This window comes from Glossina fuscipes, unplaced genomic scaffold, assembly GCF_014805625.2.
Source record: "Glossina fuscipes isolate IAEA_lab_2018 unplaced genomic scaffold, Yale_Gfus_2 62501, whole genome shotgun sequence".
Taxonomy (NCBI): Eukaryota; Metazoa; Arthropoda; class Insecta; order Diptera; family Glossinidae; genus Glossina; species Glossina fuscipes.
Genome location: NW_024003894.1, coordinates 1 through 5,577, shown reverse-complemented (window position 1 = coordinate 5,577; position 5,577 = coordinate 1). Strand labels below are relative to the sequence as shown.

The 5,577-nt window shown below is 28.9% G+C and overlaps 1 long non-coding RNA gene across 2 annotated transcripts; it reads left to right on the top strand.

Annotated features, from left to right (window-relative positions):
• Positions 1-211: 211 nt before the first annotated feature.
• On the top strand, positions 212-2,452 carry LOC119643810. Of its 2 annotated transcripts, XR_005248448.1 has the most exons (3): positions 212-387; positions 467-1,037; positions 2,219-2,452. It is a non-coding gene; the product is annotated as an uncharacterized LOC119643810 (long non-coding RNA). The 2 variants fall into 2 exon arrangements; XR_005248447.1 differs by lacking the exon at positions 2,219-2,452 and having other exon boundaries at positions 467-1,820.
• The last annotated feature ends 3,125 nt before the right edge of the window (positions 2,453-5,577 follow it).

Here is a 5,577-nt window from a genome sequence, read left to right as displayed (position 1 = left end):
TTAGGTTGTCAGTGTGTTAAATTTGTTTAGAATGTGCGCTTTGAGGGAAGTTTAATGTGCGAGCTAGAGAATGTAGTGGGGTGATAGTAATAAAAGCTGAAAGAATTAGGCAACAGTTTAAAAATAAGAGCTTCTCAATTAATTTATTAAAACTATTATTAATAAAATTATTATTATTGTTATTATTTGCGTCCCCCCCCCCCCACACACACACACCCCCTTCATTAATGTACTTAAGAAAAGATTTATGTGCAAGAACTTTTCATTTCACTTGATTTTACATAAAAAAAAAAAAATAAAAAAAAATAAATTCTTTTTTTAAATTCTATTTTACGGTGCGTTTCGCGTATATGCAGCGAAAGAGAACGTAAATGTGAACGTGCCTGTGTAAGTGCTTTTTGTTTTTTTTTTCTTCTTTATTGCTTTTTTTTTGTTTTTTTTTTTTTTGTTTTTTTTTTAAATATAGTTTCCCTAAACTACATAGACGGGAGAATTATATAGAGTGTCGGCATCGTAAATGGTAATCTTCGTCTGTGTCTCTATCAAAGTCAAAGCAAGTCAGACAAGTTTATATTGAGAGCTTCGGTGCGACACGGCATTTTTATTTGGCCTAAAGACCTAATTTCTTCTTTCTAAACTAGTGCATCATTACTTTATTACAAAGGCAACAATTAATTAGAAAAATAACATAAATAAACAAATTATCTTATTTATCCCGCTTTGAGTTCAAGTTACAAAAAAAAAAAAAAAACAAAAAAAAAATTAAATAAAAGAAAAGGAATCAATGAAAGCAAAAGTGTCTCAGAAATTTTTAATTCTTAACCTTTCATTGAAATCGAAGAAGAAGCATAATAATATCTGAAATGCTTTTTTTTTTTTTTTTTAACGTAACGGTTGCTTGACTGCTGTGAATGGTATTCTTTGCGTTGTTGTTGCTGGTTTAAAATGATAAAATAGATATGAGAAAAAGAATACAGTGTAGTATAAAATATAAAAAGTGGAAATAATGCACAAACGAAAGTAAAAATTCTGATGAGGTAAAGAAAAAGTTCTGGTTAATAATAATAGTAATAATAATAATAATAATAATAATAATAATAAGAATAGTAATAAAAATATCATCGGAAACGATATAAGCAAATAGAGAATAATTCTGCAATATAGTAAAATTGAAAATAAAACTTGTACAACGGTATTCCATCTGATCTATGTGTGTATACATGCACAGATATGCATGGTGTGTACGTATGTTTGCATAGGCAAAAGGCTCCAAACTAAATTGCCCTTCGTTAAGTCAGTCAGTCGGTCGGTCGGTCGCCCCTTTGCTAGACGTTGTCGTGATGTTCTGTTATTAGTGCTTATAATAATTTTTTTTCTCGCCTATAAAAATTTAAAAAAAAAAAAAAAAAAAAAATAGCAAAAAAAAAAAAAAACCACACAAAAACAAAACATTGCTAAATATTAAGCAAAATTCTACAATTATTTCTACATTGCTTTTATCATATTATTCCCACCGCTGTTCGTCAATCTACCATAGTTGGTATCACATTTGTTTCCTATAAATTCATTAGTTATGTGTGCATGCAACTACATGCAGATACATAGGCATATATATACATATGTATAGCAAAAGTTTCTCAGTGCTGTGTATTCCTGCGAAGATAAAGAATGAAAGAGAAAGAAAACAATAACAAATAACAACAATAGTATTGTGTATACATGTGTGCATACAAACTAATCGTAATATGAAAATTGAAAGCTCTCACATGTTGCCTTAAATAAAGAGTGTTTACACAAAGAAAAAAACGACAAAAAAAAAACAAAAAAAAAAAAACGGTAAATAGTATATTTTTTCTTGCACTTCCTTTGTGTGGTTACGTGTATGCGTGCATGTATATATATTGATATGTATGTATGTGTATGTACGTATGTATCTATGCATATCTGTTTATGTATGTATGTATGTATCTATGTATGTATGTATGTGTATGTGTATGCGTGCTTTAAAATTTTTAAATCAAAATCGGAGAAAAGGTAAAATGAAAATTTCTGTATAAGAGAGAAACGAAAAAAAAAAGGAATTAAAATTTTTTATAAATCTTTGGAAGCATTAAATCTAACTCTTCTTCATATGTTTCGAATTAAGTTTTTATTATTCTTTGACGTCTTCTCTCTCTCTCTCTCTCTCTCATTATTATTATTATTATTATTACCGCAGAAACAGTAGCAGCAACAACCAGAACACCAACAATTACAACAACAATTACAACAATAACAACAATATCAACAACAGCAATTACAACAATAACAATAATAATTATTTCCATCACTTCTACATACACTAGTTGTGTCGTAGTTGTGTCGCCGTTTGCATTTTGTCAATTATCATAATGGCTGTCGCGCACCAACTTTGGCCCGCTTCTGGCCTATGGTATTGTACGCTTTATAAAAGTTGAAAAAACAATTTGAAGACCCATATAGAGAACTTAAGGTAAATATCATTTACACATCATATTATATCATAAATAATTCATTCTTCAAATTGATCTTTGCAACTCAATTTTATTATGCGTATGTATGTATGTATACCTTACGCATATTACATTATTATATGCTCAAAAAAAAATATTTTTTTTTTTTTTAAATTGATGATACACTAGACTACACTAGTAGTTAAATATCTACCTTCATCTAAATAATAATACAAATAATAATTTTCGAATAATTTTGTTAGTCTTGGCGATGAATGAATGCTTAACTGCATGTATTTTTGTTGTATAAGTCAATCCAGGTAACCACATTTCATTTTGAAGCGAATCATAAGCATCTAATATATATATTACACACATAATATGCATATTATCGATGTTTGATGTATGTGCTTAAATCTCTCTTTCAATTAGTTAAGTGAGAAAAGCAATTTAAAAAATGTTACGTTCTTTAAAATTGATTTCAGTATCGTTTCATTTGTTGTCATCCATCCAGATTTTGCTTTTTCTTTTATAAGTTCACTTTTTGAAATCAGAGATTGGACGAACCGACAAACAAGTTATAATAATGTGTGCAAGTCTTTTAGATCTAATCCTAAATATATTTAAAAGGAATGAGAAAATGCTAAACTGATGTAACATTTTAAATAGAAAAAGGATAATTTTTCATCTTCTTTAAAGTTCTTCTAAGTTCTTTTTACGTTTCTTTGGTTTCCTAACGTTTTGCCTAAGCAAGGTTATTTTGCGAATTTTTCATACAAAATCAATTAATAAATGAAATGAAGTTTGCCTCGTTTAAGAAAAAGGAAATTTTTCATATTCATAGACTGAAAATTTAATTGATTGAAGTAAGTTGTCTTTACGATTCGTTGCTTAGGCCAAACCGTTATGTATATATAAATAGGAATTTTTCATAAAAAATCAGTACATAAATAAAGTTCGCTTAGTTATTATTTATTTATTTATTTTTTTTTTGAAGATAGAAATTTGAACTTTTCTCCAAAAAGGCCAGCGATACTTTATTGCGTTTTCTCATGGTGCAATTTTAATTTTCAACAAACGAAACCGGTCCAGTTTGCAAAAGCGCGGGACGATAATGCAGTACTGAATAAGGAAAAAAAAATGTCGAAAATTTTTTTCAATTATTACAATGAAAAATGGGTTCAGGCACGTATTAATGACTAAAATAAAAATCTATCTATGTGTACGCACGAATGTATCTGTACCTAATATATAGCGCTGTATTGATACTGATCAAAGTACAGACGAATACGGTTCAGATGCAAAAAAAAAAAAAATACATTTGTTTTTGAAATGACATTATTCCCGTTTCATTTAAATACAATATGTCTCGGTAAGAAACATTTTCATATTCATTTGACAAGAATAAAATAATAATTATTGAACTATACTACACAAAAAATTCTCCCTGCAGTAGGAGGTTATCATAAAAACAATAAGAGCAACAGTGTTGTTTCGTATATTCCACTACGAAGTAATGTACGAAGAGCTCATGTTTCCCAATCAATAAATAAAAGATTTTATATATATGTAGGCGATATTTGTCACCACAGTGATATAATGTTTTTATTTATGCATGATTCCGTAAAAGCAGCTTTTCTAATAAGACCCAGGATTACCCGGTTATTTCTAATTCTAAATGAATCTACCTAAAGAGAAAAGTTTTAAAATATATTTCATTCAGATTTTAATACATTTTGCTTTTGTTCATTGAAAAAAAAACCTTTTAAAGTTCGTATATAAATGATATTTTTCACTATTTTCTAGTTATGGGTATAATTATTAAAGGTTTCACTTTACTTTGACTAAGTTCGCATGCATTCAAAACTTAACTATGTATACATGAATATGCACATGTAGGAAAGAACGTATAGCGTTCATTTTAAAGCATATTTTTCTAAGATCGGCATACATATATAAATACACACGCACATGCATCCATCATGCATTTGGTTGTGTAATCTCTTTCATTGATATCGTCATTCTCTTATCTTTCTCTCTCTTTCTCCCTCGATCTTTCTTTCTCTTTTTCACTCTCTCTCTCTCTCTCTCTCTCTTCCTCTTTCTTTTCATCTTTCTCTATCTGTTCGTCTTCTCTTCCTTTCTCATCTCTTTGCGAAATCGATGAATAACGATTTGTAATAAGTCGTTAATGGTCGACTCTCTTATTCCTTTACAACTAATAAAGAAATGAAAAAGCGTAGATATCATCGCATAACGAATAAATAAAATAAATTTAATTAATAGTAGATTGCGAAACTTATCTAAATAAAAATCAATAAGAAATAATCAAATCTGATATAATGATAAATAATTTTTTTTGATTATCACTACAAAACCATTCCATAAATATTTAGATATGAGATTTTCAAATTGTGCCCGCTGCCGTATCTTTATGCGATATATATTTGATTACAGTAAGGCGATGAAAGTTACTTCTGTAGCTATGTGCAATTGATGATAATATAAAGAAGAAAAAGGTATTGGGTAAAAGAAAAAGTCCAAGAAGTACGAGTCTGAGAGCCCGAGATTTCCGAGATGAAAATGAAAAAAAATAAAAACCTACCTCTTCTATCAACAAAATTTTGCTCATCTTGTCTTCGCTTATCATGTGAACGGCTCTTAATTACAATCGCAACAACAAGGTAAATTTTCTGGGCGTGGCGCACGTTTGTGTTTGCCTTTTTAATTCGTTAATGCTTTCAAAGTTGCCTAACTTGAAATAAACTGCTAAAAGGCATATTCGCAAACACTTAGTTCCCCTAATATCTCTGTGACGGTTTTCAATAAAAATCATTTTAATCAAATTAATAGCTATACAAATTTGACTTTCAGTTAAGAGAAAATTTATTTCGCGATGATCAGTCTTAGTCTAACTGATATTCAAATTTAATCGCAAGATTTCTTCCTCTCTTTCTAATTATTAACTGGCAGAACAGCTGATAAAAACAACTATATGGTTAAAAAAAAAAAAAAAAAGATGTAAGAAAATCAATAACAGTAAGTAAAGAAGTCAATCACACAATAATCTAAATGACAATTACATCGGTTTCAAGCAACCTTTAGT